This window comes from Onychomys torridus, chromosome 6 (genome assembly GCF_903995425.1).
Source record: "Onychomys torridus chromosome 6, mOncTor1.1, whole genome shotgun sequence".
NCBI lineage: Eukaryota > Metazoa > Chordata > Mammalia > Rodentia > Cricetidae > Onychomys > Onychomys torridus.
In genome coordinates, this window is record NC_050448.1 from 64081034 (window position 1) to 64097916 (window position 16883).

The 16883-nt window shown below is 43.7% G+C and overlaps 1 non-coding gene across 1 annotated transcript; it reads right to left on the reverse strand.

Moving 5' to 3' along the window:
* Nucleotides 1-7789: 7789 nt before the first annotated feature.
* On the reverse strand, nt 7790-7863 carry Trnaa-agc. Its single transcript has one exon. It is a non-coding gene; the product is annotated as a tRNA-Ala (tRNA).
* Nucleotides 7864-16883: the final 9020 nt, after the last annotated feature.

Below are 16883 nucleotides of genomic sequence, written 5' to 3' on the forward strand. Positions count from 1 at the left end.
ACACTGTACTCAAATATATATATATTTCAGTTTCAGATCCTTGGCTATTTTATTGAGTGGTAAGGCTTGAACCTTCTTGAGAAGGGTTCAAGAAGAATAATGTTACATTTTTCCTATGTCACAGAAAACACTTTTTATGGTAACTTGTCAGATTGTCTACAAACTCATTTTTTAAGACATTGATAAATTCTTTTCTTCATTTGATATTTCATACAAGAGCATTTCAGAGGTATTATTGATGTGACTGATTTTAATAAATCTTATTGGATTTATTATCAGCTAGTTACGTGCTCTATTCATAGTCTTTTGTGAGTCATTGCCTTTGTTTAAAGAGATGGCCTATTTTGGGCCTGGAGAGATGGCTGAGCAGTTAAGAGTACTGGCTGCCCTTCCAGAGGTCCTGAGTTCAATTCCCAGCAACCACATGGTGCCTCACAATAATAGTCTGTAGTGGGATCTGCTGCCCTCTTCTGGCAGCAGGTGTACATGCAGATATAGTACTCAGACATAAAATAAATTTTAAAAATATTTTTAAAAAAGAATAGTTTCTTTTTGATGAAAAGATGGTCTATTTTGAGCCTTTGTAAAGGTACAATCTTGTTTCTGTGACAGAAGAAAAACTTCAAATTGCCCCAAACAGAAAAGCGATGGCTATCAGAAGTGTTTTGTTTTAGTGTGAGTTATCATCACTGTATTTTTTTTATTGTAAAGGTAGACATTTCACATTCAATGCAGGTTTTTTTCTTTTTTTGTCGGAGCTGAGGACTGAACCCAGGGCCTTGTGCTTGCTAGGCAAGCGCTCTACCACTGAGCCAAATCCCCAGCCCCATTCAATGCAGTTTTAAACAAAGAGTAGCTAACATTTCTGTTTTTAAAAAAAGAATCCACAGACTGTTGAGTGAATTAAAAAGACAAGATAGGTCTATTAGCTGTCTCTCAGAAATGCATCTCACCATCTAAGGCAGCCTCAGTGTGAAGACAGAAAGAGATATTCCAAGTAAGTGGATCCAGGAAGCAAGGAATTCTCATTGTTCCAGTACTTGACAAAACAGACTTCAAACCAAGACTAGTCAGAAAAGGTAAAGTCACTACAAGCTGATTAAGGAAAAAATACATCAAGAAAATATCACAATTTCAAACACATAGAACCTGCTAGATGGCTCGGGGGTAGGAAGGCTTGACTGCAGGCCTCATCACCTGAGTTCCATCATTGGATCCCAGAGAGTGACAGGAAAGAATCAAACTCCTAAGAGCTGTCTCCTGGTCTCCACACATGCTGTGACACACACCGACAAATAAATAAAACGAAATAAATACTTTAAACGTCTATGTACTAACATGGGAGCACTGTTTCATGAAACAAATACCAGATGTAAAGCCGTAGATTAATCCAACAGAACAACAGTGGGTGACTTCGATAATGCAGTCTCATCAATAAAGAGACTGTGATAAGCACCATAACCAACGGGCACCTTGGGGAGGAAAGGGTTATTTGGCTTACAGGCGATAGTCCACCATTGAGGGAAGCCAACACAGGAACCTGGAGGCAGGAACTGAAGTACAGACCACAGAGAATACTACTTCCTGCTTGTTCTCCATGGCTTATTCCGCTTGCTTTCTTCTTTTCTTTTTTAAAATAACGTTTTAACCAATTCTTTTGATAATTTCTTACCCTGCATTTTGAATATATTCATCCTTCCAACTCTTCCTAGATCCTTCCCCACCTTACTCCCTACCCAACCAAATTCATGTTCTCTCTCCTCTCTCTCTCTCTCTCTCTCTCTCTCTCTCTCTCTCTCTCTCTCTCTCTCTCTTTCTGCAAATCACTGGGTCCAGTTGTGTTAGTCAACTACCCCTGGGCATGGGACTCACCCTGGAGTGTAGTCAGTATGCTGGTTTGCACACCAGCGAAGAAAACTGACTCTCCCTTCCCCGGAAGCCATCAAATACCAATAGCGCCTCCCATGGGGCTGGAACTTTAAGCCCACCATCCCTTCTGTATCAGGCCTTGTGCACACTGTCACAGTCTCTTATGAGTTCATATGTACATCTGCCTTGTTGGGACTAGAAAACACTGTTTCCTTGAAGTCATCTACCACCTCTGGCTCTTACAATTTTCCTCAAATATCTTTGAGCCTTGAGTGGAGGGTATGATATAGACATCCCAGTCAGGGTTGAGAACTCTGAATTCTCTTTTTCTCTTCATGTTGATCGGCTGCGGGTTGCTGTATTAATTGTCATGCACTGGAAGAAGAGTCTCTGAAGAAGGTGGAGGTGATCTGCAAATTTCATAATTTCCGTTTCTTTGATAGCTGAATATTCTGTTGTGTGAAGTTAGGGTATTTTCATTCTCTGTTTATCAGTTTATCTCAGCTGTTTCCACTCCCTGACTACTGTGACTAGGGCAGCAATGAACAGGGGTGAGCAAGCATCTCTACAGTAAGATATAGAGTCTTTGTGTATATGCCCAAGAATATTATGGCTGGATCTTGTGGTAGATCTATTTTCAGCTTTTTGAGGAACTTTCAAACTGATTTCTCTTTCCTCCTTTGTTAGTAGGACAAACAAGGGACTCTTTCTACCCTTAAACTTTTCAAATGTGCCTTTTTATTCATCAACTTCATTTTGATGTTTCTTCACTACATAATTTACTACTTATAGGCATGATCTTTTTGTTTGTTTGTTTGTTTGTTTGTTTGTTTTTCGAGACAGGGTTTCTCTGTGTAGCTTTGCGCCTTTTTCCTGGAACTCACTCGGTAGCCCAGGCTGGCCTCAAACTCACAGAGATCCGCCTGGCTCTGCCTCCCGAGTGCTGGGATTAAAGGCGTGCACCACCACCGCTCGGCAAGGCATGATCTTTTTAAGTGGTATCTGACTTTTAAAATTAAAAAAGAAAAGAAACCTTAAAGACTTCACCAGACAACTCTTAGATTTGATAAACACATTCAGCAAAGTGGCAGGACACAAAACCAACATACAAAAATCAAAATTTTAGCTGGGCAGTGGTGGCACACGCCTTTAATCCCAGCACTCGGGAGGCAGAGGTAAGCGGATCTCTGTGAGTTCGAGGCCAGCCTGGGCTACCAAGTGAGTTCCAGGAAAAAGGCACAAAGCTACACAGAGAAACCCTGTCTCGAAAAAAAAAAATCAAAATTTTCATGTATACCAATAAGAAGTACACTGAAAAAGAAACCAGGGAAACGATTCCATTCATAATTTTTAAAAATTCTTGGAAATAGCCTAACCAAGGAAGTAAAACACCACTACAACGAGAACTTTAAAAGAAACTGAAGAAGGCTTTAGAAGGTGGAAAGGTATGCTCATATACTCACAACATGGAAAAGAGAATCAATGTTGTGAAAATGGATGTTTTTTACAAAGCAGCCTACAAATCCAATGCAATCCCCATTAGTGTTCCAAAACTATCCTTTCTATAAGTAGAACAAACTTAAAATTCATATGGAAGCACAAAAGACCTCAGATAGCCAAAGTAATCCTGATAAACACAAGAATAATGCTGGAGATGTCACCTTAACTGATTTCAAAACATACTAAAGAGCCCATATTCATGAAGACTCACATATTTCAGACACCGGAATTGGAGGAATTAAGGTGGAATTGACCTGCAATCCTTCTCCCTGAAGACCGACCGGCTCTTGTAGTATCAGAAGGTGCATACAAGCTGCCGAGAGGGAACAAAAAAAGCAACCAACAAAAAAAGCTATGAACCACCCCAGTGACTAGCCTGGCAAGTTATCGGCAATGGTGCCATAGCGGAACTTGAGTAACTAACAGCTTTCCAACTGGACTTAAGGCCCGTTCAATAGGAGGGAATGCATGTCTGGTTCTGCAAACCTAGTCAACTCCCTGTGGCTGGAGAGGTCATCAATCCCTGAGGAAAACCTACTGATGTCATTGTCCTAAACCAATTAATTTCTAACTGCATTGTGTGTCCTTCTACCCACAGATAAGTGTGGCTCTCACCCCTCATCAAAGGAGCTTCTCCTGACAGCAGATGGAGATTATTACAGAGGTCAACAACTGGAAAGATGCAGAGACTCAGTGAGCATGGAGTGCCCGGACCTAATTGATAAATCTACACTACAACTCTTCCATCTACAGCTCAGGGAATATTGAGGAAGAGGGGGTGTGGGCCGCTGCACTAGGCACCCATCTTCTTTCAGATATAGTCCTGCCCCAGAGCCCTGTTTTCTTCCTACTAGTCTACCCAGTCCCATCTCCTCAGTGGCTCCCCTCAGAACATTCTTGAATACACGAGATAATCTCAGTTCTCTGGGAAATTCTCCTAACACAGAGTCATAGCTTAACATTTTACAGAACATCCAGTTCCTTACTATCCTCATAAGAGAACTGACAGGGTGAAAGAAAGTTCCAGAAAAAACTTGCTTCTTTAGCTGAACTTTCTACCAGGCAATTAAGTGGTTAGAACCTCAATGACTGTGGAGACATTAAAAAAGTTACAGGTCCAGAGTGTAATTACAACTTATCTTTGGCTATTTTTAGCTTTCTAAATAGCTTGCTTTTTTTTTTTTTTTTTTTTTTTTTTTTGCCTATCTCTATGCTGGACCTAACATCTAGCAATTTTTTTAAAAAGCTTTTTTGGAATGTATTAACTTCATAAACCCTAGCTTTTGTCAATCAAAAGGCCCAGAATACCGTCAGATGTCATCTGAGGGCTATAATATAGGCTTCTCCACTTTGCTGTAACCTACCTACTTAGTGTTTCCATCAATATAGCTTTAAGTGCCTTGAGTTACGATTTGCTTTGTTCTGTTATTATAAAAAAGAAACTCCATTAAACTGTTAGAACATGGAATTTGGGGTAATCTAAATCTGTGTTCTGTTGATACTAAAACCACAGCTTTCATCTTAAAGGGAATAAGAGGTAGTTTATTCTGGAGCCATTTGGAGTGACTGTGGCCCAGGAATATAGCTTGGGGTTACCCAAATTCCATGTTCCAATATGGAAGTGGTTTCTTGAAGTTTTATGGCTCGCAGAACAAAGGAAGTCACAAAGGCAAGTGTAAAATACATTGGTGGGTAGATCAAAGAGGGGTTACAGCAAGATGCGGGGAGCTTTCTGTTAGCCTCAGATGCTCTCTGAGGACATCCTTAGCCTTTGGATTGCTGGAGGCTAGTGATCTGCTAAGTTAATAGACATCAAAGGTTTTTATCTATTAGTCACAGGATGTTAATTCTGACACAGAGGTAGGCAAGCTATGGCTATTCCAGGAGCTAACATTAGTCCAAGCCAAGGTAATTAGCCTCTGGACCAGCAACATTCCAGCCTCTCCACATCATTGCTGTTCTAATCAGCCAATCATTCTTTGCAGATACATATTCTTTCCAAGAGCACTCCTTCATGGGTCTAAAGCCACAGTCACTCATATGTGGCTCCGGAATGAACATTTCTCAGCCTCTTTGAAGTAAGGGTTGTGGTCTGGTCTTTTTGCCTCTGTTTTGACAACAGCAAACACTTAGGTTACTCATCAGGGTGCATGTCACAGGCATCTGTATGTTAACCATCCTGGTCAAGAATGAAGATAGTCTGAAGAGAAATCTATGGCCTCCCTTCATCCGTCAGAGTAATGAAACACTGGACACTAAGAAATTGGAGTTTCCAGCAGAGTCTTACACCAGAAGAAGGAAAATGCCAGGGCCAGCTGTAGCCAGAGGGCGGAGGGTTGTTTGCTAGAGAGAGATTCCACTTAGTTCTAACTACCTACCAGACACCTTGCAGGGGAGACTGGAGTTGAGGCAATGATGGGTGGAGCTATGCCTTGGCCAGGACCATTTAGTTAGGCATACCTCTTGCCATTTACTTAAAACTAAACCTCATGGCAGGACCCAGAAAATGGACTTTAGGGCATCACTGGTTTCCTTTGTTCCTCTACCTTACATGATCACTTGAACAAATCTTTTGCTACTTTTCACTGTTGTTTATTTGGCCTATGGAGGGCAGATAGCTGAGCTTGACTTGTGAAGGCTTCCAGGGTACAGGCTGTGACACTAACAACTCCAACAACAGACACGTAAACAGCAGGCAGGCATTGCCAGCTATACAGGCCTTTGCATGGACATGGATACCTGTTTCCCTCTGTGGCCTGGTGAGTGGGGTGGGGGCGGGAAAGATGGGAGCTAGGAATGATTCAGTATGAGGCTGCTGGATCTGACGGCCTCAACCTCCCACAGTTTCTTCTAGAGCTATCCTGGAAACTTTGCAAAAGTGGAAGTGGGCAGTTCTCTCACACAGAAGAGAGACCATCACAGGAGGTATCAGCCTGGCATGTCAGTCTGGGTTCCTCTCTCTCATTCCCTCTCCTTCCCAGAAGACCTTTGGCCTTTAGTAAAGAACAGAGCTCTGGTGGATGAGGCAGTACAGGGCGAGCACCCTCAAGAGAAGATTACTTATGCTTGGGATCTGTTGAAGAGAATTCTCATCACCTAGAAACTATGGTATGCATGCTAGAGGCATTCTTCTGTGAGCATGGGGACAAACAGATCAGTTAGGAAACAGTGAAGGGATGAAGTGGGAAAGAGAGGATCCGTTCTGGGCAGGAGTCAGCCACGTTTCTCCATATTCTGTTTCACTTTAGTCATCCTTGTATGTCTCCTGACTCCTCCTTGAACACCAACGCCCCAGCACAAAGATGTGTGATGGGAAGGAAAGGGGTGTGGATGAGCGAGAAGAAAAGACAAAGATTCAACAGCTCAGAGGCAGAACTTGATGGGGGCAAGGAAAACATAAAAACACAAGAAACAAAGTTGGGAAGTAGAATTTATGAGAGGGTAGGACGGAGGAGGGGATATGGAGATGGCAGAGAGCCTAGGGGCAAGGCTAGGAATACTAAGAAGCAGAGGGTGAGGGGTTCACGCATAGGAGTGAGGCCTAGCAAGAGGCAGGCAGCATTCCTCCAGGTCCTACCACTAGCTGGGCTCCAGCCTACCATGCTGCACCCCAGCAGAAGTCACCACAGAAAGTAAACTACTTGACTGTGTCCAAGATGGGTTCTCTAGGCAGAGGGCAAATTGCCTGCTTCTTGCATAACATACCAGGCATTCATGGAGCCCTGTGCTCTTCCACCCAACCAAAGCAGAGCATTGCATCATGCCTAGGGGACTTGAGTAGCACTATAAATTTAATTTCTGCTGTCTCTCGTCTCTGCACCCAGTCCATTCCAAATGTGTGAGCTTCTTTCTGTCCCAGGAAAACCACACAGAGCACATGTGGCCTTGGCTGCCTCTACATGGTCTCACTGCCCCTGTCCTTTTCCATGTGAAAAAGCTGCCACTCTCTTCACTTTCTGGGTCTCTGTCCAGAAGGAGGCAATCTCCTTCCTTCGAATCTCCTACCCCAAATCTTAGTAGAAGTTATGGCTCTTGCTTCCAGCCAAGCTGACACTCCATTCTGACTCCCCGTATTCAATGCTGACATCTTACATTGTTATCTGCATGTAGGAATACTGCTCTAGTTTTTGAGCCACACATTCCTAAAGGAGAGAAACCACAGCTTTCTGCTATCCATATTCCTTAAACTCCAGCACAGTGTCTAACAATACTCCCTCCTTGAAATTCCCGTTCTTTCCTGAGTTATTTTATAGGAGTGAGAAGAAGAAATTAAGCACCTTTGTACAAAGAGGACATTGGAGAGGGCAAAGGTATTGAAGGCTATTGGGGTCCTGCCCCTCGATAGTCTTCACCCAGAGTTCCAGAAGAGATGCTATTGGTGGTGGATTAATCTGAGGGGGTCACTAATAAATCTACTTTTTTTGGAAGCTGAGGATTGAACCCAGGGCCTTGTGCTTGCTAGGCAAACGCTCTACCACTGAGCTAAATCCCCAATCCCTAATAAATCTATATACATGAAACTCTTTAGTCTACACACTTTATTCTTCTGAGTCAGTTCTCTCTTTCCTCCTGTCCTCTCATAACTCAACTCTTTTCCGTCTCCATCCTCATTCTTCTCCATCTTGGTTCCTTCCCCTTCCTCTCCTGGAACTGGTCTCTCCCTTACCCGCAGCCTGACTCTTACAATACAATGCAAAACTTCCAAGAGCCTTGATATCCAGCTTCATTTGCAACCCAAAAGGGGAGTGAATAGAGGAGGTGGGGTCAGATAAGGCCTGGAATAAGTCAGGAAGGGAATTTATGTGCTCAAAATATATTCTTATAAGTGGTTAGGTGAAATGTTACTACTAGTCTATCATAAATGTGCTCAAACTCCAATTTTATAGATGGTTAGCTAAAAGAGTCTATAAGTCACTAAAATATAACTGCCTCTATTTTTCTATGCCACTACACACTGGCAGGACAGGGTAACTCTACTAGGAGCTAGGAACCCTGCCTCACAGCTACATTGCACCTGGCTTGTAAAAAACTGTTTTGTTCTGATTTAATTGCTCTGGAATGCCATTTGGGCTGTTAGAGAAAGGAGAGTCTGAGCTTCATTTGCACAAGAACCAAAGCTATGCACCTAAGGTCACCTGTCTCCTAGGCTTGGGATGCTTGAGAAGAATTTCAGGTAAAATACACTGTTTAAAGTTCTTGGGGAAGTTATGAGTGCACATGAAATTCATAGCAGGGAACAGCTGATATATTAAAAGCCGAATAACACCAAATACTCCTTGAGATTTGGATTCCTCTGGAAGAATGCCTTGATTTTTCCAGGAATAGCCTTACCATATTCAGCTGAATTCTTACTACAATCCTGCAGCTTGTAACACAAAGGAGTGTATATGGAGACCCAGCCTCTGTCTGCAAAGATGGGGAAACCCACAAGTGTGCCATGATCTGCAGTGTGCTATATGAACTGAAGTTCTGAGAGGTGGGGAGGCCTCTCTAGGGCTGGAGAGATGGCTCAGCAGTTAAGAACACAAGTTGCTCTGGCAGAGGCCCTGGGTTTGATTTCCAGCAGCCACACAGTAGTTCACAACTGTCCCTAACTCCAGTTCTAGGGGGTATCTGAAGCCTTCATCTGACTTCTGTGGGTACCAAACATGTATGTGATACTCATATGCATGCAGACAAAACACTTACACATAAAATAAAATGAATAAATCTAATAATTTTTTTAAAAGATTCTCCAAGGGTGACTTAATTATTGGAATGTCTGTGATTGTGGAGAGCTGGAATGTTATAGGTCAAGAGCTGAATTATCTTGGGCTATTTTTAGCCCCCTTCAGCTACTCATTGCCCATCTTTGTATTTGACTTACTGTCTGGTGACTATTAGGTAAATCCTTTCTGAACTTAACAGACCATCGGCTTTCACTAATCCAAAGGCTGAGAATGTCATCAGGCGGTGTCTGAGGCCTATAGCAAAGAGTTTCCTGCTTTGCTGTAACTCACCTGTGTGATGTTTCCATCTATTTGTTTTGTTGCTGTTTTTTGTTTGTTTGTTTGGTTGTTTGTTTGTTTTTTTGTTTTTTGTTTTGAGACAAGGTTTCTCTGTGCAGTTTTGGTGCCTGTCCTGGCTCTTGCTCTGTAGGCCAAGCTGGCCTCCAACTCACAGAGATCTGCCTGGCTCTGCCTCCCAAGTGCTGGGATTAAAGGCATGTGTTGCTATTGTTTTGAGACAGGGTCTCAAAGAGCCCAGTCTGGCTTCTAATTTTCTATGACCTTGAACTTTGACCCCCTGCCTCTATCTCTACAGAGTATGCCACCATGCCCTGAGAAACATTGGACAAGGTGACCACATGGAAATGTAAACAGCTGTGGTTCCCTCTGACTAGCAGACTTGAAACAATGAACCTCAGAGAAGTGGGAATTTTCCTAGGCATCTCACACTGGGAGAAGGGAAAAAACCACCAGCCAGAGGGAGAACTAGGAAGAGATTTCACACAGTGCTAACAACCTGCCAGACCACCTTAGAGGATGGAACAGACAGAAGCCCAGGCAATGAGGGGTCAAGGGTGGGTGGGACTCTTTAGACATGCATGCCCTTGACCCTCTAATTAAGCTTATATCTCACTTCAGGACCCTGAAGATGGACTTTGGGGTTCCCTGGATCTCTTCATCCTACCCCCTGAAAGGCCACATTAAGCATCTCCCCCTTTTCACTTCTCACTTGGCTCTTTTAGATGGCTTATTGAAGATGGGTGGCTGGACCTAAGTTGGCACCTAACCCCCAAGTTCAAAAACAGAAAGAAGAACGAGGGATCTTAGGTGACAATTCCCCCTAAGTCCATGAAGGGGCCTTACATGACATACAGGTTTGAATAGAAAGCAAGAGGTACACAGGGCTGAGCCATCCTGGTCAGGTGTAGATTTCAAGGAGACAAGACCCATTCATTCCAAATAGCTCCTCGGGAAAGTGAAAGTGCGCTTCGCATGGCAAGAAGATCCAAGTTGTTCTAAGACCCAGGAAGAGGCCCAAGGATGAGGCTGCAGAAAAGGAATTTTGTCCATGGAGGCACTCAGTCAGCTCATTTCTGTGGTTCACTTTATCCCAACAGGAAGCACAGGGAGTCCAGGGGTGATGTCACCCCAGACTTGATTTTGGAGGACTCTTTCAGCAGCACCGTCGGGTATGGAATGGACAGTGACAAGCTGGAGGCAGAGAAAATTAGGTAAGAAATTCTGTCAAAGCCTGGTCAGGCAGAAAGAAGGCTAAGAGAGGAACACCCAGTGTAGGAACAGCTGTGGAAGGAGGCGTGTAGGGCATGCAAGGGCAAGGAAGGGACAAGGGGAGCCTGGCTGCCAGGGGTTTACGGTAAAGACCAGAGTTAAAGGGGTTTTTGAATAGAGCCTGTTGTTTCTAAGGTTCTATACAAAGGAAGTAAATGTGGATATTTGGCCTATAACGAAGCCATGCTAGAAGGTTTGGAATCATTCTTGCAAACTTGATGGCATGTGTGGGGGACCCGCACCCAACTTTTCCCCCAGGTTACTCTTGAGGAATGAGGGATAAGAGATTTAGATAGAAATATAGAGAGGAGTGATACAGAAACACAAGATAGCCTCAGGAGGGCCTGGATCAATATCCACCAGCCCCTCAGTCTCTTCTAAAGGGCCTTTTATAGGAATGCCAGAGCGTGGAGCAGAAGGCCTCCCCCTAGCACAGCCAAGTGTAGATGCTGGTAACCATGCACGTGGTCAATTCATCCTTTATGCAGCCCTGATGGGTAAAGCAAGCTCAGATCTCACTAGGAAACCTCTGTGGACTCCACAGGCATGACAATAAAATAATAGATGAGACAACCCTCAAAAGTGTGGGGACAGGGAGGGAGAGCCCAGCATCAAACTGCAGAGCATCTACATTAAAGTACAGATAAGGGCAACAAAGTCCACTCCTGCCAAGAAGAACTGGTCAGAGAGGTGGGTGACATTCTGAATGGTCAACAGAGCAAAAGAAGGGTGGTCTCAAGAGTTGGAAGCTTCAGGCAAGAAAAATGGTCAGAAAAGATTTTAAAGAACAAGAATAACATTGAGCGTCCTACCTTACCTTCAGAGTTGTCTTACACTGATACACAACTCTGGAAATCATAAAACAAAACAAAACAAACAAAAAAAAAACTGAAGTGTGATTCTTGCTCACTGGAATGTGAATTAGTCATTAATCATATCTAACAGAATACAATGAGAAGTAGCTTGTGGATAAACTAGGTGTTTTATTTTTTTGTTTGGTTTTTTGTTTGTTTGTTGTTTGGATTTTTGAGACAAGGTTTCTCTGAGTAGGCCAGGTTGTCCTGGAATTTACTTTGTAGACCTGGCTGGCCTCGAACTCAGAGATCTGCCTGCCTCTGCCTTCCGAGTATTGGGTTTAAAGGTGTGTGTTATCACGCTCTACTAATAAACTCATTTTTTATATTTGTAAACTTATTAACTTCAGAATTCCTATATAAATGTGGCACTTTGAATCAGTTGAAATATCTTACTGTAAATAGCCCTCAGTTGTTGGTGATTAAATATAATTTGACATGAATTCATTTTATGTTTATATAAGTTATTTAAATTAGAAAAATTTGCCCACAACAGAGGAAAATAACTGAAAAGTCACTATCAAGTTCTATAACTACCACAGAATCTCTTTGGTAGGTTCACAGGAACAGAAGACAGAGTACAGTGTCAGGTGAATGAGTAAATAAAAACAATGGCTTTAAAAACTTGGCTGTGAAGGGTAGAGAAGTATTTTCTAGATGGCATCAACTTGTGGGAGGGAGGAAGGAAGGATTTGTTTTTTTCTTTTAGGGGAATGTTTCTATTTTGTACATTACCGTCCCTCAAACTGTCAGTACTTCAATAAACTACACAGGATATATATATATATATATATATATATATATATATATATATATATAAAACCTTGTGAAGAAGAATTCCTAGAAAGAATCTGTGTCTACAAGGACTGATTGGCTGATACAACTGAAGTGATGTGGAAAACTACAGTGATGTACAAAGGTCGGAATGGTGCAGATCCAGAGCCTACTTAGTTTGCCTTGGACAGTTTTAGCCCTCTGAACATCCATTCCTTGCCCACCTCCATGTAGAATCTAATATCCCATGACTAATGGACAAGAACCTTTTGGGATCTATTGATTTAGCAGGCCATTAGCTTCCACCAACCTCAGAGCTCAGACTGTCATCAGATAGCATGAAAGATGATCTTTTTGCTGTAACTACGTCTCTTACCTTGATTTATGTTTTTTTTTTCCTTTGTTACCGTAAAACCCCATGAAAACTGCTTCTGCGCACCAACATGGACCCTGGTGTTTCCAGGATGGGATCCCTCAGATTTGGCTCCACAATCAATTATCTTTTGTTCTCTTTATGATGAGAGCTGTGTTTTTGCACTGAAACCATGTTAGTGGCACTCACGGAAGTAGGGGAGCGGCTGCTGAGGAGGTAGAGGCGGAGTACTTCTTTTGGTATGGAGGCCTTCTGAGAACAAATAGCTCCTAATTGCTCCTAAATTTGAGTTTTGTTTTGTTCTGCTTTCTTTTGAGACAGGATCTCACTATGTAGCCCTGGCTGGCATGGGACTCACTATATAGATCAGGCTGGCCTTGAACTCACAGAGTTCCACCTGCCCCTGCTTCCCAAGCGTTGGAGACTCATCTTTACATGAGAGCCATCTGCCTGTGTCCCCCTTATCTATGACGGTCTTGAAGACTAAGGAGCAGAGTGTGTGCCTGGTGTCTCATCTCACAGTAGTGGAGGGAAGGTCTTCCGGTCGAAGACGTGCATGCTTGTTCTTGCACTGATTTGCAGGCAATACTGTAGCTACAGCAGCCATGTGGTCAGTGCTGGGGTGTAGCTCAGTGGGAGAGCATGTGCTTCCCATGCATGAGGCTCTGAGTTCAATCCTGAAGCGCCATCACCCCAAAGTCATGCGTGCTAGGTAAAAATAAATGGCTCCTGACATTTGAACTTGTAGTCTTCTGAAAAATCTGGCTTGTTCGCCATCATCCAGACATCCCTAAAAGACACCAGGGTTACAGACTCCAGACATGGTGGTGTCCCCCTGAACGGAGAATGCTCCAGCATTAGTGATATTCAGATCTCGGCATTACACCTACATGGCCAACCAATGGCCCTGTTAGTCTTGACAGCTCATTCTTTTCTAACCTTTACCACTGCTTCACTTGGAGAGAGTTTCCCTATTATTTTGCGATCTCTGTGCACCTTTATTTCATTTTTAGTGAGATGCTGAGAGTCTGGAAACGTCCAGCCTAGACTTTGACCACTATAACAATTTATTATGTCTTTCTATCTCAGAATAATTTTCAAAATCCTCCTTCGATCTTCTCCGCCTCACTGTTCTACGAGGCTGTCCTACCACTTTCCCCTTTCTTATGGCTTCTCTCTGGGTCTTCTATACTCATTCCGCAGGCTCTTTGCCACTGCTGGTCCCTTTATCTAGACTCCTCTGTCCTCTAGACAAACGCCCAGCTTCCTTTGCTTGTAAAAGACCGTGCAGGCCTTTTCTGGCCAAGCACCATAAAGCAGCCACTGTCCTGCCGACTCTCTGTGCTTACAACATTTTATCTGTCCTTAGCACTTCCTTCTCTCACAGCCGTTTATTTCTTGTCTATTCCTCTGCTGTTTCAGTACTGTTCTATGAGACCAGGGTCTGTGTTTTCTCCCTGGTATTACCCCAAGGGTCTGAAATTGGGACTAGCATATGGTAAACAGGCAATAAATATTTGCAGCATGAATGAATGAATGAATGAATGAATGGTTTTATTAAATAGGAAACCAAGACTTAGAAAGGCCAAAGGATTTCCCCAAAGGCACAGGGACTGGGGAAAAATGAGAAGAATCCATACTTTATACAAAGCCACACCATGTCCCTTGATGGTCCTGATGCTGAGTCCATGTGTCTTCTCTGAGGCTCAGGGGCTTTTGCTTAATTGGGTCAGATGGCCCCAGAGGTGCCTCCAGTTTTGAGGTTCTATGTTACCTTGCTAAGTATCTATTTTGATGAGGGGGTCATGGGGGCTCTGAGAAAAGCCAGGTTTGTGGAACCCCTCAGCCTCTCCTCTAGCTTAATTCTCAGAAGCCAGCCTCTGCCAGGAACAGCGACAGGATGCTGTTTGAAAAGGAGCCTTAACTAGTGTGTCTTTTTGGGAAAAGGGGACATTAATCTGAGTCTCAAAATATGAACTGTGCCCCAGGCTGAGCCAGCACAGAGAACACCAAGACAGAGGAGGACAAGACAAAGCTCCCAGCCTGGTTCTGGCTTCTGCAAGTTACCTTCTCCCCAGGAGGTTGCCTCTGTAGCTAATTACAGTCGATAAAGGAAATGGGAAACTGAGTGCTAATGAACTGATTTTCCCCCCTTCCCCCAGGTGCTTTCTTTGCAGAGAACTGATCCTTTGAATTTAGAACCCTGGGGCCTGGCAAGATAGAACCGATTAAGCCCAGCTGAACAAGCACATTCTACTATCAGGTCATGGCTAGAAGAGCGTTTGCACCAGGCAGTGGGGTGTGTGGTAGAGGATGATGCTACCAGGATGGAATGCTCTAATGCCCTGGCATTACCGGCCCCAGACAACTCACACTTGGATAGCATCCTGCAATTTACAAAAGGCTTTTGTGGCTCCCATCCCACTGACTGCTCACAGCATTTTCCACATAAAGGCAAGGTAGCTCAGGAAGCTGTGACCTGTCATGCATCGCCCAGTTACTCACAGCCCTGTTTAGCTTTCACCCTAGCTCTCATCCTGGAGTTCATGCCTCTCTTTGAACCCTTGGGTAAATGCTGATACTTTCCCCATGTCTCTGAGATAGGAGCAAAGGGTGGTGGGCAGGTGCCTGTTATATCTCCCTATACTCTGAAAAGATTTACCATGAACTAGGGGTTCAAATTCTAAAACTAAGCAGTTTCAGGAGAATGGAGACTATAAGCAATCTATTTCCCAGGAGAGGAGGGAGATGCAGAGATGTAATTTTCCTGAGAAACAAATGGTGGAAGGCAGGATTTTAACAGCATGTTAGTGAGGACAGGCTACGCTGGCTCACAGGGAGGAATAACCACAAAACATCAGCATCTTGGAAGCTAGGACTGTTCGGGGGTAGAGCTCTGCTAGGCATACACAACGCCTTTGATTTGATCTCCAGACAACCCCCAATTCAATATCTTAGCAAAATGAAGATGAATGTCTCCCTCAACTCCCATGTTTTATCATGAATTGATAAAGGGACTCTGTTTCACACCATCACTCAGGAGCCCAGGCAGAAAGCACTGCAAAGCTCACAGCCTGGAACTGAAACTAGGTACTTAGATGCTCTTTTTCTTAACAGACAGCAGAAATTTGCAGGCCTGAGATTCCTCAGCCCCCATCAGATGAGGGTAACTGTCCACAAATGGCAAAGAAGCACACTGGAGCAGAAGTCGTCATCTTCGGGGAATATGTCTGATCCTTTCAAGTGGTGGCAATGATCCGAACTTCCTCAGACCACCCTGCAGAACCAGAACTGAGAAAATGATCAACCATACCATACTTTGACCAGGATTGCTTAATTAACACTTGCCCATCTACCCCAACTCTTCCTCTATTTAACCTAAACCACATGTTACTACTTTGTAAACTTGGGAGTCCCTGGACCCCTTTATTTGTCCTTCCTAGTTGAATAGATCTCTTTTCTCATCTTTACCGTTACCCACGTCTTTAACTGGTGTATTGGCAGGAGTGGCTGAGCCTACCAGGTTTGGACTGACAGAATCCAGGCTTTCACCCTAGAATTCTAACGACGCCACTATGCAACTAAAGGGCTTCTGCTGCTAGGGCAGGAGAAAAAAACCAGAGCAACGAAATGTTTTGGCCTGGAAGTGACATATCACATCCATTTATAGCCTACTGACCCAAAGTAATCGAGCTGGCACTGTCCATCAGTCAGGGATTCAGCAAGAGAAAGCTCAGTATCAGTAAACACCAGACATGGCTCATCACCTTGGCCTTACCAGAGCCAAGGTTGGCTCTTCATGGTCAGTCTGTACTTCATCCTGCTTGAGCACTGGTTAAATTTCCCCAGGTGTGGTGTTTCACGGGTTCAATTATGCTTGCACTCCTCCGGCACATACTGATCAACTCCACTGTACTGGGTGATGGGACACAATTATTGTGGACCAGGTGTGGTGTCACTCACCTGTCATCCCAGCACTCAGGAGGCAGAGGCAGGAGGATTGCCATAAGTTCCATGACACCCCGCTCCACATAGTGAGTCCCAGGCCATCTTGTACTATAGAGTAAGATCATTTCAAAATAGATGGACATACAGGTTTGTGATAAAGTAATGCGTTGCCTCTGCCACCAACTGTAGTTTAAGGTTTATCGGACATAGGACACACGTCTTTAATCCCAGCACTTAGGAGGAAGAGGCCAGCCAGGAGTGAGACCCTGTCTTAAAATGAAACAAATC